The sequence below is a fragment of the Cebus imitator genome, unplaced genomic scaffold, assembly GCF_001604975.1.
Source record: "Cebus imitator isolate Cc_AM_T3 unplaced genomic scaffold, Cebus_imitator-1.0 Scaffold20, whole genome shotgun sequence".
Taxonomy (NCBI): Eukaryota; Metazoa; Chordata; class Mammalia; order Primates; family Cebidae; genus Cebus; species Cebus imitator.
This window is the reverse complement of record NW_016107335.1, coordinates 9,790,346-9,817,991: the sequence shown is the minus strand read 5'-3', so window position 1 is coordinate 9,817,991 and position 27,646 is coordinate 9,790,346. Positions and strand designations below refer to the sequence as shown.

The 27,646-nt window shown below is 36.1% G+C and overlaps 1 long non-coding RNA gene across 1 annotated transcript in view; it reads right to left on the bottom strand.

The window, feature by feature from the left end:
- LOC108298408 overlaps positions 1-27,646 on the bottom strand; it is an 86,880-nt gene that overhangs the window by 15,879 nt on the left and 43,355 nt on the right. The window contains exon 4 of the long non-coding RNA XR_001822569.2: positions 26,726-26,805. This is a non-coding gene — a long non-coding RNA (uncharacterized LOC108298408). The remainder of the gene's footprint in view (positions 1-26,725; positions 26,806-27,646) is intronic.

Here is a 27,646-nt window from a genome sequence, read left to right as displayed (position 1 = left end):
AAAAAAAAAAAAAAAAAAAAAAAAAAAAAAAAAAAAAAAAAAAAAAAAAAAAACAAGAGAAAATATGTATACTCCGGAGTTTGGCAATGTGTTTTTAGATACAAGACAAAAAGTACACCCCATAGGAGAAATGATAAACTTACTTTATTAAAATTAAAATCTTCCACATTGCAAAGAAACTAAGAGAATGAAAATCCAAATCATAAATTGGGAATACATGTTTGCAAAATTTGTATCTGATGACGGAATTATATCCAAAATATACAAAGAACACTTAAAATTCAACAATAAGAAAACAACCTAATCAAAAAATAAGCAAAAGGTCTGAATAAACGTCTCACAGGATAAGATATGCAGATGGAAAATAAACACATGAAATGATGCTCAACATCATTTGCCATTAGATAATTGCATGTTATTACAACAATGAGACACCATTGTGTACCTACTATGGTGGCCAACCCTGTCATCCTTCTTCAATTGAAAATACCAATTGTTGGCAGGGATGCAGAGCAGCAAGAAGTTTCTTTTGTTGCCGGTGGAAATGCAAGAGTACAGCCACATTGGAAGAGAGCTTGGCAGTTTTTAACAAAGCTAAACATTGTCATAACATACAATTCAGTAATCCTGCTCCTAGGTATTTACCCAATTGATGTGAAAACTTATGTCTGCAACATTCATGTGAAGATTTATAACGCGGTCATTTATAATTGCCAAAAACTGGAAGCAACCAAGATGTCCTTTCATATATGAATAGATAAACAAACTGAAGTACAGCGACTCAATAGAGTACTATCAGTGATAAGAGGTAATGAACTGTGAAACCCTGCAGAAACATGAGTGGATAATAAATGCATATTGCTAAGTAGAAGAAGCCAGTTTTAAAAAGCTGTGTGATCTCCTTTATAGAATATTCTGGAAAAGAGGAAACTGTAAAGACAATAAATATATCAATGATTTTTGGAGCTTTGGAGGAGGTGAGTTAAATAGGTGATGAGCAGAGGATATTTTAGGGTGGGGAAACTTTTTTCTGTAGGCAGGAAGAGGTAACAGTGTTGCAGGGCAGGTCAGCCTCAAAATTGGGGCTCATCCCAAGAGGGCTTTTGGTTTCCCTCAGGAAAGAATTCAAGAGTGAACCATGGTGGTAGAAGAAAACAACTTTATTAAGACAGGAGTGTTACATCTCTGTGAGTGTTCCTGCAGAGCAGGGCTACCCCACAGCCAGTGTGTACAGAACAGCAGCAGGGGCAGTTCTGCAGTCATATTTATACTCACTTTTAATCACATGCAAATTAAGGAGCCGATTATACGAAAATTTTTAGACAATGGGTGGTAACTTTTGGGTAATTGCCATGGAAGAGGGTGGCAACTTCCGAGGTTGCCATGGCAGTGGTAAACCAATGTAGCACTGGCGAGCATGTGTCTTATGGTGGGATGCCTTTGCCTCTTTCCTGTTTTAGCTAGTCTTCAATCTGGTCCAGACTTGAGTCCAACATCTGGAGTTGAATCATGCCTCCTACTTCAATAGCAGATACAAAGGCATAAGAGAGAAAGCAGACAGAACAGGACATTTTTGGAAACTACGCCATGATTCTTAGAGAATGAATACAGGAGAGGGTGCTGAGAAGGAAGGGAGGAAGACGCAACTAGAGATGCAGGATGCAGGCAGGGTCAGGAACTGCTGATTCTTAAGTGCCATGGAAGTTATCAACCCTTGTCCACGTAATTAATAAACATTCAAGGCACTGATGTAATTTGGTATCAAAGAGCTAATTATGGTCTCTCATCATTATGTATTAGAGTCATAGCTGATCACAAGTTCCAGAGAGAAGCATAAAGTCATCAAAAGCAGTCAGCCAAATCTGGCAAAATGAAAGTGATTGTTGCAATATTTTAGGATTCAGTTCAGAGTTTAAATCTTTTACATCTGTGCTTCCAACCGATTCATTTTAGAATTGGTTCTGAGAACAAATTGACTGGCTTGTAGAATTTCCATAGTTCAAGGACTTGTTGCTAAGGTGGAAACAAGTCAGGTTTGAAGAATGACCTATTGCATCTGGTGTGTTGATAACTTCCTCAAACTGCAAATAATGTAGAGAAAAAAAAGGGCAACTGAATGTTTCCTGTCTGCAGAAAAGTATCTGGAAGTAAAGCATTCATCATTTCCTTTGAATGTCAATAGATTTGCATTTGCACTATCTTGGCTGCACATAGACTGAAACACCTGGTGTTTGTATGTTCAACCACACATTATTATTTGTTGGTGGGTTATTTATTGCCATTTTATAGACTAGAAAAGTAAATAGAATTAAATTCTGAAACCCTGGATTTACAATGTAAGGCCAAAGGATTGTGTCTAACACATTCCTAAGGTCATTTCTTTATCGCTTTTTCACTTTCATTACAAGTTCAGAGCAGTGATTCTTATAGAGGGATTGATTGCTATATGAAGGTTCAAATTCAATGCTGTGCTACCTTAACTTAACACTTATTTCATTTGGTTTACTTCAATTTGTTTGTTGTTTTCAGCACTGTTGGCAGAGCCATTTGGAAGCTAAGATTTGTTGTTGTTGACGTTGTTATTTTTGAGACAGAGTTTCAGTCTGTCCCCCAGGCTGGAGTGAAATGGTGCGATCTCGGCTCACTGCAACTTCTGCCTTCGGGGTTCAAGAGTTTTACTTGCCTCAGCACCCCAAGTAGCTGGGATTACAGGCATGCATCAGGGCACCTGGCTGATTTTTGTGTTTTTAGTATAGAGGGGTTTCACCATTTTGGCCAAGCTGGTCTCAAACTCCTGACCTCAGGTTATCCGTCCACCTCAGCATCCCAAAGTGCTGGCATAAGCCACCATGCCAGGCCTGGGGACTAAGTTTTATAGAAGGAATCCACCTTGACTCTTAGTAACTGTTTCTACTGGCAGTACATTTCTCAAGGGTCTTTTGTTCTGAGATCCGCCCTCTTTGTCCCTGATAAATGCCCCTTAAATAGGGAGAGACCCCATTACAGCTGTCTGTTGAACTCTGCTCCACCTGCAGGGTACACCCAGGCACTAACCACACACTGCTCTAGTCCTAGAGTGTCACAGTATCAGCAACTCTGTATCTGTGAATAAAAACAGTTTTTTGTTTATGTTTCAGAGGATAAACATTGACGCAGCTTTGGGATAGAGTCATTACATACAACTTTTTATTCAATAGGTATATGTTTTGTGCCTACCAAGTGCAGGAAATGAAATGCAAGAGTCTGTTCCTTGAGACACTTCCTTCTTCTCTTGTAAGCTCAACACAGGAAGTCAAAAAGTCCACTGGGTGGGAGTTGAAGAGATATTTAGCAGCTGGAAGTGCTTTTGGCATCTACAAATCATTCTGTTTTTGTGTTGCCTGTTGCCTATCCTGTTTACATGAACACTGATGAGAGAGCCAAAACTAAGTCAGTCTTTCTTCATCTTCCTTCTCAAATTCTTCATTGCAGGCAGCCGTTATCCGTTAAAAAAGCTTTTTAGTCATACTCACATCTGTGTGGTGAAAATATTTCCCTCCTAGAGGAAATAGAGTTCCCTCCTTTATTTGCACTGAGTCACAACCAGCTCGTATTTCTGGCTCGTGCCTAGGTTACTGGGCAGCTGTCTTTTCACCAATAATTCAAGACTCAGGTTTCTTCAACTCTATGACCTAAAAGTCCCACGCATTAGTGGGCTGAAGGAGAAAAATCATGGAGACTTAGGAAAATCTTTGTGGGGCTAGAAGCACATCTGCTCATATTCTACTAGTTGAAAACGGGTCAGAACTCATTTGTCTAGCCACAAGAGCTACGGGAGAGGCTGTGCAATGCAGTCTAGTTTGTGCCTAAGAAAAAGCGCAACAGGAATTGATCTCTGCCATGCCTCTCGCTTTTCTGGGTGGGAGTGAAGTGAACAGCAGGTTCCAGGAATCTGCTGAGGACCCACTGCCCCTCAGCACTTCTGACTGCTTATGGTGTCACTTTCTTTGGGGACAGCAAGATTACACCTCACAAAGGGTTTATGCTTTCCTGGAAATATTCACTGTCATTGAAGTGAACCTGTATCTTCTATGGGCTAACAGGAGTTGAGACAGAGGCACAAGCAGTGGATCCAAGCCCAGCTGACAGAACTTTCCACTCTTGTATTCGTGACACAGAATAACCATGTGCTGTTTATCATTGCCTGCTTAACTCCAGATGAGGAAAATGAAGGAAGTGGAGCAGTGTTTAGACATTCACTCTGCATGAGACGTCTTCTCAGTGCCATGTGTGCATCATTTCGTTTAACTCTCAGGACCATCTAGCACTTAAGTACTATCCTTGCTTTCTAACTGTCACAACTGCACCTGATCCTTAGAAGATGTAAATAAGTCATGTAAGGTTATGTGGGTAGTGAATAGAAAAGGCAAGATTTTAATCTCGGTTTTTCTGATATTTAAGCTTACCGGTTCTCTAATTGCTTTGTCAGCATTTTATCGTACTGCCTCTTCACTGACATTCCGTGAATGACACCATTTGACATCTGTCCTTCACATAGTAGACCCTTGACGTATCTCTGTGGAGAAATGACTGATGGGGGTGACTTCTTTGAGTTTATGTTTCTCTTGGTTGAATTTGAGAAATTTTACTAATTGTGTTAACATTGGGGTGCCATTCTATACACATCAATATTCTTCTTCTTTTTGTCATTGTCTTCTTTCTCAGTCATTATTTGTAAACAACTGCAGAAATTTTCATTTCTTTTCAAGTAATGGTTTGGGCTAATTTATTATTGTTCATCTTGTTCATGTAGCCATTTCTTTATTTATTTAATAATTATAATCTTTTTTTTTTTGAGATGGCGTCTTGCCCTGTTGCCCAGGCTGGAGTACAATGGTGTGATCTCAGCTCAGTGCAACCTCTGCCTCCTGGGTTCAAACTATTCTCCTGACTCAGTCTCTGGAGTAGCTAGAGTAGCCACCATACCCAGCTAAGTTTTGTATCTTTAGTAGAGACGGGGTTTCACCATGTTGGCCGGGCTGGTCTCAAACTCCTAACCTCATGATCCACCTGCCTTGGCCTCCCCAAATGCTGGGATTACATATATGAGCCACCGTGCCTGGCTGACAATTATATTTTTTAAGAATTTATGGTGGGTAGGCATTCTGCTTGGTGCTAGGAATAAGGGAGAGGATATAAAAATGATTGTGACCTAATTATTCATCCATGAGGGAATCTCTGGGGTTGTGATTTACAGAAAAGATCATCATATACTTAAAGGAGAAAGAGTTATGCGCCCTTATAATACAACTGCAGTCACAAAAGTGTTGGTTTTACATCTTGTGAATATAGCAAGACAATGAGTTGCCTAGGAATGCGTATTTTTTGAAACTTTCATTTTAAGTTTAAGGGGACATGTGCACGTTTGTTACAAAGGTAAACTTAACGTCATGGGAGTTTGTTGTACAGGTTATCTTGTCACCTACATATTATGGCTAGTATCCATTAGTTACTTTTTTTTTTTGATCCTCTTCCTTCTCCCACCTTCCACTCTCCCATAGGCCCCAGTGTGTGTTGTTCCCTTCGATGTGTCCATCATTTAATTCCCACTTGTAGGTGAGAACATGCAGTATTTGGTTTTCTGAAATTTTGAGCATTTGCATGAAAGTCTGATTTATTTTATGCTTAAGGCATGTTAAGTATTTTCAGTACTTCCTATTCACCTCCTCACTTTTATTTTTGGATGTGCTCTTTGTTCACATTCAACCACTCTGTGTACATCTCAGACATTTGAAATCTTAACAACATAAATTCATTAATATCAGAGGACATTTTGGTATGGCTAAACACTTCTTCAGAAGAACTCCTTACCTATGAACTCCAGCTAAGATTTCTTGTCACCAGAACTCTCATTTCTCTCTGTACATTTTGCATCTAAAGAGGCTACATTGCAAAGCTGGCTAATAAAAGTTCATGGCACTAGTTGCAACTTTACCATTGACTAGTTGTGTGAACTTTGGACAGTTGATCTCTTTGGGCCTCAATTTCCGAAGCAATTAATAAAATCAGAAACTCCATTCTTCGTTCTGGATTGTTCCACTTAGGAATTTTGACTGGTTTTTGTCTGTGGTTTATAAAAATTTAAATCCATAGCTATAAACACTGAAACTGACCAAGACCTAAGATCTTAAGCATATTGACTATTTTTAAAGCTTGTGGGGGGTGGCTGGGAATTCTACAGCAAAATATTCGTGATGCAGAGAATTAGGAAATCACATCAAATACTTGTTTTGGTGAAGTCTTTGAATGCATTATTCAAACTCTTTGGTGCAATTTTCACCATTTGAAATAAAGGGAGTAAACAGGAAGTTCTCTAAATCTTTAGAATGCAGTGCTTTGAGATATGATATCAAGTTAAGTTGTTGAAATTGACATGACAGTACAACAACTCCTATCTGAATGGGTCAGGTGTTTCTATTTAAAAAGAGATAAAACCACTTTCATAAAAATCAGGATTTTTTTTTTTTTTTTTTTTTTTTTTTTTTTTTTTTTGTTTGAGAACACATGAACACAGGGAGGGGAACAAAACACACTGGGGCCTGTCAGGGGTGAGAATCAGGGGGAAGGAGAGAATCAGGATAAATAGCTAATGCATGCTGAGCTTCATACCTAGGTGATGGGTTGATAGGTGCAGCAAACCACCATGACACGTTTACCTATGTAACAAAACTACATGTTCGGCACATGCAACCCAGAACTTAAAACTAGAAAAAATCATTTTAAAAAATTTGAGACAATTAAGTGAGAATTTAGCAGAAATATGGAATAAAACATAAATATTTTTGCTGTTTTCTCAATTCTCATGATTTTCCTAAATTATATCTAGATAGATAACAAAGCATATTAATATTAGTACATTTAAGCAACTCTATGAAAATTCAAAGTGAACAAACAATTATGGAAATAATTTTCTCACTTAAAAGAGCATTTTCTTGGAGTCAGTTGTTAAACACACGTTTTCTTATTTTGTCAGAGCCTTTCGGGAAGCAGCAAAATGTAAAACTACATCTGAAAAATTACTATAATTGTCCAAAAATCAGGCCAAGGGCCATTCAGTGTCTTGTAGATGCTTTTTTCCCATTTATTTTAATCTAAGCAAATTAATCCTCTTTCAAAATTAAGCATTTTCCCACAAACCCAAAAGTCACCAGAGAATTTGTTTATGACCTAAAAAAAAAGTTCTATTTGTACTTTAGATTCAGGGGAACATGTACAGGTTTTGTTACCTGGGTATATTGTGTGATGCTGAGGTTTGGGGTACGATTGATCCTATCACCAAGGTAGAGCATAGTACCCAATAGGTAGTTTACAACCCTTTGCTTTTCCCTCTCTCCCCTTGTTAGTCCTCAGTGTCCACTGTTCCCATCTCTACATCCATGTGTACCTAATGTTTAGCTCTCACTTATAAGTGAGAATATGTAGTTTTTGGTTTTCTGTTCCTGCATTAATTTGATTAGGATAATAGCCTCCGGCTGCATCCACGTTACTGCAAAACATGATTTCACTCTTTTATAAGGTTGTGTCATATTCCATGGTGCGCATGTACCACATCGCATTTTCTTTATTCAGTCCACCACTGATGGTCACCTAGGTTGATTCCGTGTTTTTGTTATTGTGAATAGTGTGGCAATGAACATATGCAAGAATGTACCTTTTTGGTAGAATGATTTCTATTTCCTTGGGTAAAAACCCAGTAATGGGATGGCTAGGTCAAATGGTAGTTTTAATTTTAGTTATTTGAGAAATCTCCAAATTGCTTTTCACAGTGGGCTGAGCTAATTTACATTTCTACCAACAGTATATAAGTGTTCCCTTTTCTTTGCAGCCTCACCGGTATCTGTTATTTTTTGACTTTTTAGCAATAGCCATTCTGACTGGTGTGACATGGTGTCTCACTGTGGTTTTTATTTGCATTTCTCTGATAATTAATGATGTTGAGCTTTTGTTTTTTAATATTTGTTGGCCGCTTGTATGTCTTCTTTTGGGATTGTGACTTCTTTTGCATTAACAATCTGTATAGATTAAGTAAGAGCAATCTTCAGTAGTTAAGTGAATATCATATTAATGATCTGCTTCATTTTGACTAAACTAGTGATTCTATTCCAGAAAGTGGTAAAAGAAACCTGGTGAATACGATAATATAATATAATATAATATGTATATAATGAGCTGACTGAAAAATTTATGATGATATTTTCCAAGTTAGTTACTAGATTTGCACAGCTATGTTTAAAAGAGAAATACTGTAAGTCAGCAAAAAAGGTGGGGTGGGTTATGGTAATTTCCATATACTACACCCCAAACTGGCAAAGGTATATCACAATTAATCATCCTGTGATGTTAGAGGTGTGTCTATTTCCACCCAAGTTACACATTGGCAGAGATATACATGCATTGAATTCTGCTGCACCTTAAACAAAGGATACATATTGCTAAGGAAAGGATAGTCTCAGCCGGCAATATGCATTCTCAGAATCAAAAGAGAAAGTAAGATCTTTTCACATACTTCCTGTTGCATTTTGCATTCTTCTTATCCATTTTATTTCCTTTCTCACCCCTCCCAGGCCTCTCTCGATTAAAGTTGTAGTGCTGCACAGTTTTCCACCAGGGTCCAGTGGCTACATCCCTCTCCTTGTCAAAACCTGACTTTGCCATACCCAGGAGAACTGCATTTTAACAGGAATCAAATGCGCTCGCCTAACAAATGAAACTCTTCCTCTATAATTTCGGGCATCAGTAGGCAGATGTGGTATTTATCTGAGGGGTTTTTCCAGCCTCTGGAACTATGTGGGAATTCTCCAATCCCATCTATGTAGAAAGTTATTCCAGACATTGCTAATGTTATCATCATCTGTGTCAGGTTTTTGACTCTAAGACGTTGCTAACTTCAGCAAACTCACCCTGCCTGGAGACCCTTGTCCTGGACACTGTATATCACGTTCACATGTGAAACTCCTCCACATTACCCTTCCCTGGATTTATCTAGACATTTCAATGCTGACCCATTTTTATCTTTTTACTGTATCTACTCTTAAATAGAAGAATCAGTGCCAGGCAGGAGAAAAACATAAACTTGGCAAGAAGAAGAAAAAGAACTGGAATAAGCTATAAAGAATATAACAAAGCAATGTCGCGTACAGAGAACATTATCTTGATCTTTCAAGCCGATTTACAGGTACCGTCCAGTTTATTTAGGCTATGTCACTTAAGGTAGTGGGTTCTTTGAATCAGATAATAGTCTCAATCTGTCATTTCCCTGTTCCTCGTATAGATAATACCTCTGAGTCATACTCCTTACAGCATAATTAATTGATTACACTGAGGGTGCTTTTCTACTGAAGTGGAAAAAAAAAGCAAACCAACATCAAGGAAGCTAACTAGAAAGGAGAAGTGTAACTGGTTGCATGATTTGACTGCTAATCTGATCACTGGGAACACCTTCATGATTACGTAACCACAATACATAGTGCTACTATGTATCGGCAGAGTCAATATGAATGTAATTGCTGAAATGAATGTATGGTACCTCATTTCACTTAATTAGATAGACATCATTTGGTTGACTATAGTTTATTTGCCATGACCACTACTACTCTAAGTTAAAAATCTTATTTTTGGGTTAAATTCTAGACTATATCCTACCTGGTCTTTATTCCCTTTGAGTCTTTCCTCTGTAGTAGGCTCTCCACAACTAGTTACTACTTTAATCTTCTGAGAAGTGATGGTCATTCTGTCATATTCCTTTCCCCTGTATATTTTATAGTCACCTAATTTCTAAACGATAAAGACAAAATTCTTCAGTTTATCACTAAGCACTTTGTAGTCTAAATCTACCTGCTTTTCTACCTAATTTTTCATGACCCTCCTGAATTAATCCTCTACTTTATTCTGGGTTTTTACCTATTTATCTCCAAATTCCCCTAGAATATTTTACTCTACTCTACCTTTATCCGCCTGATTTCTCTTCCTGAGATTTGTGCCTACCCGTATCTTTTAATGTTTTAATAGGTAACACTACTCACACTACTTCTAAGACGCATTTTCCGACTGTCCAACTCCCATGCACGTCCTTTTCTATGTAACTCTTATTATTTTCTTTATTAGAATAGCAATTTATTTTGTCTAAACTATTTACCTTTCCTTCTAACTCTGCCTTATAAGCATCTTTTCCTCACAGGTCATGGAGCAGAAATTCATAGATAAGAGATGTTAAATAAATAATTTTTGGATAAACAGATGATTAATCAAATATGGCCAGATTGAATCCATTCATTTTTGGGAAGTAGAGAATTCTTTATTAGAATGGGCCAAATTTTTTATGCTACTATTTTTGTAGATTTATAAATTTTTTCTCCTAATGTAATGAAAGGGACCTCTATTGATTGTGTAACTGTGTCTTCAAAATTTTTTTGTTGTAGAGAAATTGAAATAAAAATCTGAATCTGCATAATATATGACTTGAACTGTTTTCTTTAGTCCCATGATTAACATATAGTCATTTTGTTGGCGTTAAAGAAATAGTTTGGCACTTGTATTGTTGGTAAGTTTAATTTTCTAGTTTTTTTTTCTTTTCTTTTTTAATTCTGTGAAACGGGGAAGAATTAGAGTATCCTCCTTAGAAGATTCCCCAGTTTATAGAATAGAAAGTTCAATTCAAATATAGAATAGAAGGTTCAAGAAGGCAGGGCTTGAAAAAATGATAATTATTATTTGCCAATTAAGTGAATTTGTGACCATATATTATTTTTCTATCATTGACGTCATTTACACTGGGTATCATCTGAGAGTTAAAATTTTGTGTTTTCCAGTGGCAGTTGATGTCTTGGTCGATCTGTCATACATGTGATGAGATATAGCAATTTATGAGACAGGCTGTATAGATTTGACTTTATAAGACCTTTATGGTGTTGTATATTATAGATAAGATTTATTACATAACCATTAACCAATAATGTATGAGTCATATAACCTACTTCTATCATGGTGAGGGTTTCAATGGATGTGGACTACACTTATCAAAAAGTATTTACAATATTCTTTTTTCTGAAGGTAGTCAGTCCTGTTTATTTTGAGAAGGCCAACTGCAAAGGCTGACATGATGAAAAGTGGCACATTCTAGGCAGAAACAATAAATTGTCAATAAATATTTATCCAACTAATATTATCAGTAGTATTCAACAAATACTACCAAAAATAAGCATTCTGGCCGGGCGCGATGGCCCACACCTATAATCCCAGCACTTTGGGAGGCCGAGGTGGGTGGATCACAAGGTCAAGAGATAGAGACCATCTGGCCAACATGGTGAAACCCTGTCTCTACTAAAAATATAAAAATTAGCTGGGCGTGGTGGCATGTGCCTTTAGTCCCAGCTACTGGGGAGGCTGAGGCAGGAGAATCACTTGAAACCGGGAGGCAAAGGTTGCAGTAAGCCGAGGTCATGCCACTGCACTCCAGCCCAGTGCCAGAACAAGACTCCATCTAAATAAATAAATAAGCATTCTGCAGATACTAACTTAACACATACAATACAATGCGAACTGAATTTTCAACTCATTTGTTGAGCAACTAAAAGCCATCTCCTAGCTTCCGACTTTTATTCATTTGGTGAATTCCTCCTACCTATTTTTTTTATGTGTTTTGACAGAATTTATACCTCTATCAAGTTTCCTCCAACGTTGCTCTGCCATTGCTGGCTCTTGGTATAATTAAGAGCTTCCTCTTCTACTCCCCTAACATCTCAGAATTGCTCTCTTATACCCTTAATTGTATTGTTACTGTTTATTTTCCTGTATCTTCCTTCCCCCAAAGTAATTCCTCGCCTCCATCCTTGACAAAACCATGGAGCTCTCCAGGTAGGACCTTAGATCTGTGTATAATTGTAGGTTTAGCATCTCCCAAAAAGTAGACGTAGTGTTTATTGTACAGCTGAATAAATATGTGTGGTATACTGAGTTATTTCTAGGAAGTAATACAGAATCCAAAAATAGTTATATTAATGTCTGACAATATGCTTAAGAGGTACTTATTCTTCAAGAACTCAGTAAGGTTTTGAAATCTGGATATTATTCAAGTTCCTTATGCACCTTTGCTGTTTCATGTCTAAAATAAAACCTGCCAAAGGCCCTGATCTCTCTAGAAAATGTCCCTAGTTGCTTTCATCATTCACTGCATTGCCAGCTCTGTGCCACCCTTATAGGTAGGATGATAGTCTGGAATTTCTCGGTGATTTTTGCATGCTGAATTACAAGGCAGCTGGAGGCAGAGAGAGAAGGCTTTACTTAAGTGAAACTCTAATATCTTCTCTTTTTTTATTAAAGTAGATGAAATTAAACTGGTTACAATCTAACTCAGACGAAAACTGCCATAAACTGATAAGAATTAATGACAAAAGCCCCTGAGCCCTCCCGTCAGCAATAATTGTGGTATATGATGTATGATTATTATGCATGCGGTTGGCCTGCATGTGTTTTAGGAGGCTTATGCATTGCACTCAGGATTCTGGTTTCAATTCTCCCACTTAACTAGTTGGTGCTTTGGGAAAATCACTTTACCTGTCTGTGCCTGAGATTTCTTATCTGTAAAATAGGAGCGATACAGTACCTACCTCATATTGTTATTGTAAAGATTAGACATAATTATAAAATATGATTTAACAATTATAATTATTAAATTAAGCATTTCTTGTATTGCAATCTAGTCCAAAATACCAACAGCATTGCAGAGTGAAACAATTTGATTTCTTAGCACTGATATACATTTTATGTCCAATCTCAGCTAAGTGGTTATATCTTCCCGTTTTTTCTAAATAATATTTCTAAAAAGGAAAAATTTAGTTCTTTCTAACATCTCTTACCTATGGAACTAGAGAACTTGACAGCCCAATTATCAGAAACGTTGTTCCTCAGCTTTCTTTTAACTCCCTAGAGCAATTCCTATGCTGCTTAGCATTCTGAAATGTTTTGATATCTGTGTAATGTTTTGGAAATAGAAGCCAAATGATGGATCTCATGGATTAGTTGAGAGCCTGAGAGATGAGGATTAGACAAGAAAGGGACGAATATTTTCTCTAGCTACACTGTTTACTTCCTTGGTAAATATGGTGCCTTTGTAGAATATTTGTTTCCTCCTCCTCTTACACTCACTGCATACTGAATATAACTTTAAGTTGTTGTAAAACTGTTATATCTGTCTCTTAGTTTTACTCCATTTTCTCTGATTTGCCCCCTGGAATACTACATTCCTTCTTTGAAATTCATATCTGGACCAAGCTCTTTCTGAAACTAAGATTAAACACATTTGCCTTTATACAACCTGTCTGTGATTATCACCACCGGAGGTATTTTCCAGTCCATTAAAAGATAGAACAAAAAGCAAAACTTAAAAGGATAAGGGAGAGAGAAAAGGAGAGAGAGAGAATGGGAGAGAGAGAAAGACAGAGAGAGAGAAGCTATCTGTGATGAGAATCTGAAACAGGTATCAAGTAAGATTGATTACCTGACTCAGTGATGAGTCAAAATGAATAAAATGCTGTTGGTAACTCGGTGTTTCTTCCTGAGGCCAGTTGACGATTTCACATTAGCAGGACAATGGCTGTGCTTTCACTTTTTAGGAGGGATTCAAGAATTCAAAAAATTAAGAATCGATTACGATCCAGAATCTACAGTTCCATCAGTCCACAAGCATTTGTCTAATTTAGAATAAATTCTGCATAAATTCTAATGCCGTTACATTCATGAAATAAAAATATGTGTAAGACAACCATGACTCTTAGTAAGTTGAAATCATACTAGTTGTGTAACTAATGTTAAACAATTAAAGAATGAGAAATTACACTAAAGAGTGCTATATAATCTGGTATACAGAGTGAATGTCTTCAAAAGTCAACAAAAGAAGAGGAAGGCTCATGTGTTAGTTGGGATTATCAAAGACAAAGCATTGGAATTCTGAGACATTGTTTTCATCCATGCATGAAACAACTGTTTATTGAGTACCTAGTATGTGCAAGGCAAGCTGTCACATGCTTTATTCATACTATAGGTATTCTCCTTTACCAGTGTTTATGGTATTTTGCTTAAGATCATGGAGAAAACAGACCAAGGTTTCAATCCCAGTCCCACCATTGACAATTGTGTGTTCCTGGACCCATTATGGAGCTTTCTGTGATGCAGTTTCCACTTTTGTAAACGTGCATCATAAATTTCTAGTAAGAACTAAAGAGAGACAGTTTGTGAAGTGATGAACACAGTATCCAGGACCTGGCATTTAATAAATGCCAGTGGTTTTGATGATAATGAAAAAGAAGAAGATGATAATCATAAGAGGTTACATTATGCAGTGATTACATAACAAAATTTGGACTTGAATGGTTTGTTTCAAATTCTGATTCTGCCACTTTTTAGCTATATAACCTTGCGTAAGTTACTTAACATCTTTGTACTCAATTTACACATCTGTAAAATAAAATAGCTGTATCTCATACCTCCTAAAATTTTTATGAAGATTATAATTTTAAACTTGATTGAGATTTAGAATAGTACTTTCCTGATAGTAACCATCTTGTATTTGTTATTAAACAATAAAATAAAGCAAATAGCTATTATTTCACCGAGTTCTAAGTACCATGAGAACAGCTTACCATGTATATTTTGCTATATCTCCTGAATTTAGAAAAGTTCATGACACTTTCAAGACAATAAATATTTGTTGAATAATAATAGTAATTATTATGCATCTTATTTGGGTCACTAATTATTAAAACTCTTCTGACAGGGGCAGCATAAATGTTACAAGTGTGGCCAGAGTGATACTCGTTCTAAATTGTCTACATTTACAAGCATTGTTTTTGAGTGTATCGTATGAAAAAGTTAAAAAGTCATGACTTCTTATTAAATTAAATTCACTTTTCTACCTCACCGACATTTGGTAAACCATGACATACATATGTTTATAGTTGTACATGTCCATAAACTAGTTTAAATGATTACCCTACAATGAAAAATTTTAAAATAATAATACCAGGTTTATGTGTTTACTTACTTGTGACCAATTAATTAAAATTTTATGTCTTGTCATCTTATAACAAATGATCATTGATCCCATGAAACAGTTTCAAAATTGGGGCTTTGAATAAAGATCACTTATGATGAGTCCACAGTGTGAACTTTACAGGTAATAATGCCTATGTGGAGTCTCTTTTGTGGTATTAAATGATTTAAAACAATTTTTGAATTATCCTTGAATCCCCACTGCTCTAAATTACTTCTGTTTATGTACAGAGAGTTGAGCTCATGGAAGAAGAGGCATATAAATTGATATGGTCCTTTCCTCTACTTGAGTGCAACATAGCTTCAAGATCAAGGATGTGATAGGAACTATGGCCAAATAGCACTTACAAACTTTAACAATCAAACTAATCCCTCTTAGCGAGGGGAGAAAATATAAAACATGAACTGCTTGACAGAGAGCCTGGGCTAGGAGGTGAACAGGCCGTAAAGACTTGCTCCATTGATTCAGTTACTTGGTTTAACTTTTAGAATGTGAAAAATAAGGGTATTGACCTCTAGAAAAAGGGCTCTCTCACTTTATATTTTAGTTTAAATGGAGAAGTTCATATTAAGGAAACCCTTTGAAAAACAGGTAAATATGGTCAACCCCCTAAGAGTAACTCTATGTGTTTTTCTCACCAATATGTCCCCAGTTCTAGTGCAGTTTTTGACACATAATTGGGGAACTGGTAATAATTTGTTGAATGTCTCAAGTCTTTCTTTTGAAGATATCTTAGACTTGAGATATTCAACAAATAAATAAATAGATTGACCAATTATGTACAGTTGCTTCATTGCCTTAGCATCCTCTCTGTATTGATTTTTTATTTCTTGGAACCCTTTAAGAGTTCAGATGAAGGGGTGGTGATGACCTTTTATCCCTAAATATTTCAGTGTATACTATTAAAAATAAGAGCACTCTCCAATATAACCACTACATGAATTAGGAAATGTAACGTTACCACTGTTAAATATAACACATCGTCTAATTCACAGCCTGTATCAGTCTATATTCAAATTATTTGTCTTAATTATATATATACACACACACACACACACACACACACACACACACACACATATATAATTTTTATTTTTATTTTTTTTTGAGACAGAGTCTCACTCTGTCACCCAGGCTGGAGTGCCGTGGCATGATTTTGGCTCACTGCAGCCTCAAACTCCTCAGCTCAAGCCATCCTCCCACCTCAACCTTCCAAGTAACAGGAACTACAGGCACATGCCAGCACACCTGGCTAATTTTTGCAGTTTTTGGAGAGAAGAGGTTTTACCATGTTTCCCAGGCTAGTCTGGAGCTCCTGGGCTCAAGCAATCTGCCCATCTTGGCCTCCCAAGTGCTAAGATTACAGGCGTGAGCCAACATGCATGGCCAATAATATTTTTAATAGGATCCAGTCCAGAATCACACATTGTATTTAGCTTCATGAAACATTAGTCTCATGTAGTCCTGAACAGTTTCACACTCTTTGTGTTTCTGGGCCTTGGCATTTTTGGAGATTGGTCAATTATTTTTGTGTAAGGCTCTTTGATTTGAGTTTATATAATACATAATATTATATAATAGAGGTATTATATTATAAACATATAATATTTACTGTACAACAGTATTGTTATTATAATAATATGGGGTCTTCCTTTACTTCCCAAGAATATTATGAGTAAAAAAAATCATTATTATGATGGATATTTGAACTCTTTGATAAAAGGTAATTTATCAAGCCCAGGTCAAATTATTACTTCCTATTATGTCTATAAAATTTTTTCCTGTTTCTGAGGGCCTATATCTCCCAAAATTTATTCTATATTAGACACCATTGCCAAGTCCCATGACCTGATTCTTGGAACACGTAACAGCTCTTGCCAAAGGAGCCTGACACAAATGAAGCATCCTCTAGCCTCAAGTCTTCCTTATTCACACTTTCTCTCTAAAAACATTTCTGATTGTTGCCCAAGGCATGTATTTCACAATCTTAATTTCAATTTGCCTCACCCTTAGGTGGGACTCTCTCCTGCTGATTTTGCAGTAGTTCAACTTTTTCTATTTGCAACTAAGTAGACTGGAAATGGTTAGAGACTGAGGCAGTGTAACCGGCAAAGTGACTCCCCACTGGGACTAAGTCAGCTCAGCCTCCCAGTACTAAGGAAGGCTCACCGCCAGCTCAGGGAGCAGAAACATGGTCCGCAAGTGGGGATTCTCTGAGCTGATTTCTCTTTTGAGAAGATACACAGAGCATCGGGACAGACCAGTGTAGAGCTGTTCGGGAACACCCTTTGAATTTAATGGGAGAAGTAGCCATGCTGCACAGTACTTTGAAAGACAGATCTTTAGCCCCACAGACTTAACTTGTGAGATCATCCTTTGTCAAACACACAAGAGGAGTGACACATTGTCATTCTCTCACCTAGATACAAACCCACATCATTTACTCAAACTAGATTAATCCTCTTAACACCTCTGCAATAAGGATTGCCTGTACTCAATTGCAGGACAATTCTTGCAGTTGGTTCTTGTCTCAGCAGGAAGCATATAAGAAGCTTCATGGCTAAGCCAGAAATTGTCTTATATGCCCTGGCAGCTTATTGGTATGATGTAACTGAAGGGCCTGGTTTGATTCTGGTTTGCTTGTGTTTACCTGGGTTCCCTGACTCCCTCCCAAGTCCAGGCCTTGTTGCTGTAACTACAGACACACTCCATCTCAATGAACTTTATTGGTCCCAACTTTTCCTTGGCAATCTGAGCTCTGGCTTCTCATGCTTATTTGTTGTGGCCAATAGTCCCGGTTCACCAGGAGTGGGAATGCATTATATGTTCAAAGAAACTGGAAACTGAAGCATTAAAACCACTCTCATTCCTATTTGGGTGACTGCTACATCCCTTTCCACCAAGGAGTTCATTGGACATCTCTGGGATATTCAGCCACTCCTGTAAAATAGGCATGTTGTGAATCTGTTACTCTTACGCTGAGTACTTTATCGGTATTACGTACATTCTGAACCAACTCTACATATTTGCTATTTTGGCATAGCTAATACTTACAATGGTCACAGAACGAGCTGATGACATCAATAAATTAGCTCCTTCATTTCTAATTTAATTCTATGCAAAACTCAAACTGAGGTAGTGACATCATATCTTAGCGTAAGAAGAGATTTTCACATGAGAAAAATCATGCCTAAGAATTGGATAACTCATTTAAAAATGAAACTGACCATCTGAACTTGAAGTTTTGTTTTTCTGCATGCTAGTTCTACCTTTCAATGACTTTAAAAACTGAAGAATGGCTGGCCGTGATGGCTCACACCAGTAATCCCAGCACTTTGGGAGGCTGAGGCAGGCACATCACCTGAGGTCAGGAGTTCAAGACCAGTCTGGCCAAGGTGGAGAAACCCCATCTCTATTAAAAATAAAAAAATTATCTGGGTGTTGCGGCGATTGCCTGTAATCCCAGCTACTCAGGAGGTTGTGGCAAGAGAATTGCTTAAACCTAGGAGGTAGAGAGGTTGCAGTGAGCCGAGATTGCGCCATTGCACTACAGCCTGGGTGACAGAGCTGGACTCCATCTCAAACAAAACAAAACAAAACAGAACAAAACAAAACAAAAACTGAAGAATAAGAAGGAAAAGAAAAAATGCTTGGGGAGAAAATGTAGTTGGTTTTAATATTGTTACCATCAGTATTGTCACTGCAATTAAATACTGATATTTTGCTCAGTGATGTGGGTATGTCACTTAACCTTGTTTGTTCCTGACTCAGAAGACTTGGAAGATACAGTGAAATGCCTTTAGCGTTTTTCTAAAGACAAAACTCACATTCTTTTTCTTTAGGAATATCTACATTTCCCAGTAGTACTTTGAATTTGAACATGTGCACAGATGTGGTTGATGTTGATTTTGGGTGTGTGTAAGCTACATTCTAGGCCATGTACATATCATAAAATCAAACGTGGCACAATAGAGCTTTAGGAACTGGCCCAAGGGCCTTAGCCAGAAAATGATCTCAAGTCTCCTTAGACATTGAATACTATATATTAAATGTATTTTCTTGAATTTTAATCACAGTTGAAATTCTCTGAAAGTCTGAATTAGTCATCTTTAATTACAAGAAGATCCTTTGATCTTTTTCGTTTGCTGGATTAAAAGTCTCAAAGCATTTTTTATAAGAATATAGTTTTTAAAAAGCTTTCTAAAAGTAAAGATTAATGGTATTTTTCATGATAATAAATGTATTTTAACTGCCAAAGCCTAAGCTCAAGAGTGCGATGTAAAGTTGTGCACAATTGTAGGAAGATTTGGGCATTCTTAGGACTTGAGGATAAATCAACCAATTTTAATACCATCTTATTTGGCTGCTCTTCAGGAAGAATGGGTTTTGGGCTTTTCTTGCAAATCTTTTTCCTGCTTCTCCAGTCATCAGACAACACACATACACGCGCAGATATACAGACACACACACACACACACACACACACACACACACACACACACACATCAATAAGGAGTCAAGAAGAGGCTGTCTTTTCAAAGTGTGACTGCGTTTAACATTTTGAAAATTTTCCAAACTGAAGTCAATGCAGTGGAATGCTTGAAGCTTTCAGAGAGATTTTTAAAAATGTGCTCCTTCCTGTCATCCCCACACGGTTTAATGGGTGAGGTGAGAGATTGCGTGAAGATTATTTCCAAGCCAAGAACAGAAAACATGAAGAAAAACAAAATTGATAAAAAATATTAGGACTTTTATATGCGAGATCTTTTGTATATTACTGATCTAGCATAGCAGGGAGATACTTAAAAAGAGGAATACACAGCATATTTACCTATATCTATCTATGTATTTATGTATACACACATATAAAGATGATTTGCCTGTCCTAGCTGAAAATGCAATCATTTTATACTAATTGTAGATCTAGTTACACAATCACTCTACATTTAATTTGCTGTTAAAAATATATACTGTGGCAACTCAAATGCCCATCAATGATAGACTAGATAAAGAAAATGTGGCACATATACACCATGAAATACATGCAGCCATAAAAAAAGGGTGAATTCATGTCCTTTGCAGGAACATGGATGAAGCTGGAAACCATCATTCTTGGCAAACTAACACAGGAACAGAAAACCAAACACTGTATGTTCTTACTCATAAGTAAGAGTTGAACAATGAGAACACATGGACACAGGGAGGGGAAAATCACACCCTGTGGCCTCTTAGGGGGTTAGGGAGTAGGGGAGGGGTAGCATTAGGAGAAATACCTAATGTAGATGACCAGGTGATGGATGCAGCAAACCACCACGGCACATGTATACCTATGTAACGAACCAGTACATTCTGCACATGTATCCCAGAACTTAAAGTATAACTACATATATATATATATATATATATATATATATACACACACACACACACTGTGTGCATTCTCCAGAAGGCAATTTCTTCTCCCCAAAACACGTTCTACTTCTTTTAAAGCCTCTGGTAAAACTTTTATCTAAGCCATCAGATTTAGCAATTTGTAACTGATCTAATCTCTCCACAAAAATCCTTGCTTACTGAAATTGCATCCAACAGTTTCTCACTATAAACCTTTCAGCTCACATAAAACTGAATGACAACCTATGTCTTTCTTCTTTTTTACTTTCATAATCTCCTACTGTTTTTCTTTTAACCCCTCCAAATAGATAAGCTTAATCAGAAATCATAAATCATTTCAGTAATTACTAGGTATGGCATTATGAAATAGATAATCATTTAGAATTAATATAAAAAAATAAAGAACCACAATATGGGCCATCATCAGATGGAATTTAAGCAATTACAGTGTTCTTTTTTTATAAATCCTCCAATAGAATATAAGGGTTTCTAAAGGTTTATAGGTGAGTGCCATTATCTAAAGGAGGCTTTCTTTTTATTCATTTATTATTTAATACATTCATTCATCAAATATTATTATCTGTGCATCAAATATTATGTATGTATAGAGGATATACTGATGAACAAAAATAGGCACATGATTTATAATTGTTTAGTTTAAACATAAAATTGTCTCAATAATTAACTATGAGGCTGAATGACAAATGTCTATTACATAAACCTCTTGAATAGGCAATTATGTTTGGGAAAAATACTTCTTGTCTTCTCTAATAATTAGGGGGTTGTCTAGCATTGTGTCTGATGCAGATTAGATGCTCAACAATTTATTTAATGATGAAATTTATATTGATATTAATATGAAATCTTTGATCTTTTAGATTTTGAAATTCCACTTACTTGAATTTCTACTTTCTGAGTTCCATATTGAGCTTATAATAAAGATCTTTATTTCATTGTAAATGCAAATTCTGGCTAGTATCTAAACCACTTTTTCACAATAAATGCGTCACTATTTCTTGGGCTGTTTAAATTATGTGGATTTTATTATGTCTCAATTCTTCATCAGTCCCTAAAAATGCCTAACCAAATGGACATAAGCTATGGCAGTTGTGAAATTGGGACCTGAGAATCCAGGTGATTCCTAACAGTAAGTAGATTGATCCCATGAAACTATGAAAGTTTACTTAATTTACATGTTATTTGAAGTCTTGTCATACCCTGTAACAATTGGGCTTAGATGCTGAAAAATGAGAGATCACTGTGAGAAGACAAGTAGGTACTCTCCAATTTTTTGTGTCCCACAGTACTTTGCAGAAAAGGCATTTTATGGCTATCTATGGAGCAAGTGGTTGATTGACAGGTTGAATCAATTATTTTTTTCCCAGCAAAGTAAATAGGAGTACTAAAAAGTGTAAAATCAGTTCTGTGTTGAGATTTCCAGATGTGATTTGCAATGTCCTAACTTTGACATGTGACAACAAAAGATGAATTTATCTTATATAGAATCAATTTGGGATGACTCCGTCCTTTTCTCCTGTTCCACTCAGCTGCAAGAAAACTAGTAGTTCTTCAAGCATGACGAGGCTGGCTTACTTTTGTGTATCTTTAGTTTTCCCCTGAAACTGTAGCTCTTTCAGAACCCTGCTTTAGGTAGGATGGATGTCTCCCGTTGGATGGTACATACTGGTTAGGTGCAGAGACTTGGTCTCTGTCTCTCATGCCCTGAAGTTCAAGGTTTTCTGAATTAGCCTATGTCCTCAGAATGCCACTTACTCCTCTGGTTACTGCTCTAAGATTCTGGCCTGATTATTTCTTAACTAATCTAATGGCTCTCTGATGCTTCTAAAGAACATTTATACCATTATCCTCAGCAAACTAACACAGGCACAGAAAACCAAACACTGTTATGTTCTCACTTGTAAGCGGGAGCTGAACAATGAGAACACATGGACGCAGGGAGAGAAAGAACACACACTGGGGCCTGTCCAGGGCACAAGGGGAGGGAGCGCATTGGGATAAATAACTAATGCATGCGGGGCTTAGTACCTGGGTGATGGGTAGATAGGAGCAGCAAACCACCATGGCATATGTTTCTTTACGTAGCAAACTTGCACTTATATCATGCACTTGAGTCCCATAGTACTTTGCAGAAAAGGCATTTTGTGGCTGTCTATGGAGCAAGTGGTTGATTGACAGTTTGAATCAATTATTTTTTCCCAGGAAAGTAAATAGGAGTACTGAAAAGTGTAAAATCAGGTCTATGTTGAGATTTCCAGATGTGATTTGCAATGTCCTAACTTTGACATGTGACAAATAAATTTTATTTAATTAAAATTAAATTGAAATTTAAAAAAATTATTTAGTATACTTTTTAGTTTTCAGGAGGAAGATTGCTATAAATAACCTAATCTGATTTATGTACAGACACAGAAGCTGGAATTATCAATAGTTGTTTTTATAATTAATGGATTTCTTTTGGATTGCACCATTCTACAACAGCCAGCATGATAATGACCACAAGACACTCTAAGTAGAAAAAATGCTACCTTAGAATTGGCTCATGTCCTAAAATTCCTATATCCTCACCCTTTTACAAAATGCCTAATAAACTATAGATTTGCAAATTTTCTTTCTATATTTATAGATAATTCTATATATGGAATATGCTAAGACACTGAGATATAACATTTACACAGTTTTGAATCTTTTATTACTATGATTCTGACTTTTCTGTGATGTATTAAAACATTTTGGACAAATGAATCCCCACTGCGTCAGCTAGATTTTGAGTGTTTAAAGTAAAATCTTCTTTAAAGCAAAATCTTCCTTAGATAGTTCTTTCCTCACTCTTTCCATGATATTTTATGGTACTATTTTTCATTCTGAATTAGCACCATCTTTGAATTATTCTCATTTCACCAAAGTCATCTGTCATAATGATATTATTACTTGATAAAGTACAGTGTCATTTAATTAACTCCTCACCTCCAGGATAAATTTTATTTAATCACTTGTATTTATTCAACCCATACTAAATGGATGCCTGATATATGCTAGGCATAATGTTAGACATTGAAAAGTGATTAGTTGCAGAAAAAGTGTTGCACAGTTATTCTACTTCCACTGTCTCCATCAGAGAATCTTTTTTTCAATATTTTTGAAAGGACTTTACAGTGGAATAGCTAATGTGTTATCTTCAACATGATTTCCTTTTCATATGACACTCCCTAATAATTTCCTAATATTGGTAAAATGAGGACATGTGAGTCAATTGTCTTTGAATTCATTTTTAAATGATTCATGGAGATAGTCATCTAAACAGGAAAATATGAAGAGCTTATATTTTACTTCTTCATATTAAATGTTCCTTAAGAATATCTCTACTTAAATAAAATGCACCAGTGTTAATATTTTCTGGAACCTATTTAATCCAGTAGTAGTTTAGTTGACTTATCTCTCATCTCTATAAAATTTATTTTTTTAACTTATTCTTTAGGACAAAAACTTTTATTTGAATGCATTGTGTCAGGTGTATCAGCTTAAATACAAATAGAGATGTTGCTATATATAACATTTATAGCATCAAAAATAAGATCTAGTTCTTCTGCATACATTGAAAAAGACTGATTTGAAAATCAATAGGTTTGCTTGAATATATGGGTACATAATACGGTCTTGAATGTACTTGCAGTCCTCTACTCTAAATTATCTCATAATTTTGAAGTTACACATCTTTCTAAAGATGTAACAACATGTATTATGTACTGAATATTTATATGAGAGCACACTACTTTAGTATGTTCTTTCGGGTCTACACTTGAAATTTCTTTCTACATTTAAATTTAAGGTTTGATTAGTGCATAGAAAGTATACATCCAGGAACATAATGCTTATTTCTACCAAATAGGAAGTTTCATTATTTTTTGAAATAAAGAATAAATTACTTTAAACCCTTAGAGAAATAGAATGAGCAAAATTTTCAACATGATTATTATTCTTAAAACTTCCTATGTTAACCCAAATTTAGAGCTAAGAAATACATACTTTCATAATTACCCCCATAAGAAATTTATCTGCAAATTATAGTTTACATCTCATGTGATTATAATATTAAGTTTGAAACTTAACAATTCTACATCATTTTTCATACTTAAAACACCTTGGAAAAGCATTAACTAATTAATCAAATCAGATAACAATTCTGTTATGAACTGAACATTATATTGAATCATTTGCTGCAGAATATCAAGATGGCATATGTATAGATGTCACTTTTGAAGTAATGATTATAGCTATGTGCAATAAAGTATTTATTACCTTATCTAATTAATACACATTTTGGCATGTCAGGGTTTGTGAGTAATTATAGTTTTCTATTGCGGTAATAATTTGTATGATTTATGAAGCCTATGAAACAACAATGTGAGCCAAAAAGCTGTCTGGGATAATTACAGTTAAGCAGCGTGATCAACAGGTATGCCCAGCCAAGGGAACACAGCCCTGGGGATAAGATCCTCAAACAAACAGAATCGACTGGAGGTGTTCACTTCTCAGCCTACTTTTTCTCACCTGAAAAAAAAAAAAATGGCCCACCCACTGTTCTCAGCTGCATTAGCAAAGAACTGATTGCTTAAGTCTATGTGGTTATTTTCCAAAGGTTCACGTGCTGATGTGGAGGACTTCATAAAAGAATAAATACAATTATGGACTATATAAATTTTCAATTATTTCAAGGAAGACTGAATGTCGACACATTTAATTTGTTTGAGAATGCGAGTGCATTCTGTGGCTACTGAAAACTCTTACCTAGAATCTGAATTCATTCTATTCCAGTTAGTGACAGAACGCTCTTGGCGCTGCCATACTGGCCATTACAATAGGCTCTGAGTCTGACTTCCTTCTGGAAGCAAGATATCCAGAGTCATTGTCCTAGAGGGAATATAGAATAGAGTTTGTCTCCCAAGAATTTTGCTCATATAAAGGAACTGACTATCCAGAAACCTAAGAGCTGGAAAAGAGCCCAACTATCATTATCCACATTTATATAATAAATTTTAGGAAGTTGGTGAGTTGCAGATCTACAGGTTATTCTTTATTTGACATTGCTTTTGCTTTGCTAAGTCTACTTTGACCTTCCCATCAGTCATTCTCTTTTGCTTCATATTAATGTCCTCAAGGTATGTAATGTTTTAATTGGCTTTCAGCACATACACTGAAGCAGGAGATCCTATCTCACAGAAAGAAGCAGCTGTGAATTTCTGTGAACTGTTCTCAATATGTGGGAAGTACTTAAATTAGTTTGATCTTTCTCAGGAAGACTAACACGTTTATATATCACAGGAGTATACTGAATTTTTAGTTATTAACTCCAGGTAGAGACAAGTTCTTACTGTTTTTTTTTTTTTTTTTTTTTTTTTTTTTTTTTTTTTTTTTTTTTTTTTTTTTTTTTTTTNGAAGACTAAACGATACCATCTAATAATACTGACTGTTGAAAGCAGTGTCACAGAATATTCCACTTTAAAATTCACGCTATATTGTAGAGTCAGCAATCCATAGCAAGATAGCCACTTTTGTACGAGTTGGGAAACTATACTGCAAGAGCAGAGCAACAGCTCCACGAGTGGTCTGGAAGTGAAATCAGGAATTTCTCTTAACACATTCAACTAAGCAGTTGTCTTTATTGACCTCCACTTTATCAAGGACTTGTTTTATGGTGTGACAAGGCAAAGAGAGGAAACAGGTGAGGTAGATCAAGGATGCGAGTTGGGGCCTGGAAAATCTGCAACTCATGCCAACCTCAACCCTTGGTGACAAACTGACTTTGAACTGGCAAGTCTTCTCTCACAGTGGGCTAATGGTCATCTAAAATGAAAATCTCTCTCTTTGACGTTTAAAATATTTGTTAGAGGAAAAAAAATGGAATAAGCAACCACACACACACACACAAAGCGTAAAGAAAATGTTTTCATTGCAAACAAGAGGATACTTTTAGTAGAAAAATGCGTGATTTTTAGCAGCAGTAAAATATTAAAGAAAAATATCCTTACTCTTTGAATTCTGAAGTTACATTTAGGCTTTTTCTATTTTACCAGACACAGTAGAAAGTTCAGGTCAAATGGTAGCTCTAGAAAGAAACAATGTCTGTGCTTTAAGTGTTTTGAGTAGAATTTTAGAGACAGATATTTAATTAAGTCCATTCTGCCCCCGGGCTTAGCATGCAGGCAGCATCCAAAATACCCATTCCCTTACCTCCTCCTTTGTCTTCTTACTTGTCAGCTTGTCCCCTTCTCCCACCCACAGAGGCAGACACACAGGCTTCCTGTAGCTTCCTGTAAATGACAATGGCCCCAGTGGGTTAAAACGTCTCCAAGAAAACAAACAAAAAAAGGTAAAATAAAGTTCAGAAATCCAAAGGTCAAAGAGAAGAGTGAAACCAAAACTATGCCAGAATATTAAGGGGAGGTAAGAACAGGGTGAAAACACATCGTTAATCTCCATGATTATAACTTTATTTTACAATTTGCTGCTTATCATGGATGAAGACAAACAATCTGGTAAAACTGAGGCTGGAAATACATATGTGTAGCACGGATGCATATATGCAAAAAAAATGCACACACATATAAAACATTCTGTTACACAAGTTTAATTCTGTATGAGCTTTTATGTATAGCTTATGCATAAAAGCCAAGATTATGTATTAAAAACATTTACATCTTCAACAGCTTTTGCTTTCATTTCTAGACATCACTATGTCTTTCCCTTTTTTTGGTAACTATAAGCTTATTGGTTAACTTCTATTTCTTGAATATTTGCCATTTACCAATATTGATGTTGTTATTCAAAGGATGTATATTTTTAAACATTTCAATTAAGGCTATGTTTGTATAGCAGTTTGCTTTTTCAGATTATGGATGTCCTTACAAAATTGATTTAAATAAAATTTATTTTTAAAATAAAATAAAGTATATGGTTAATAAATACACTTAATTAATTTATTTTTGAGATAGGGTCTCATTCTGGCGCCCAGGCGGGAGTGCAATGATGCAATCTTGGATCACTGCCACCTTGGTCTTTTGGGCTCAAGCAATCCTCCCACCTCAGTCTCCTGAGTAGCCAAGACTAAAGGCACATAGCAGAAAATCCTAAATATTTTTTCTGTATTTTTTG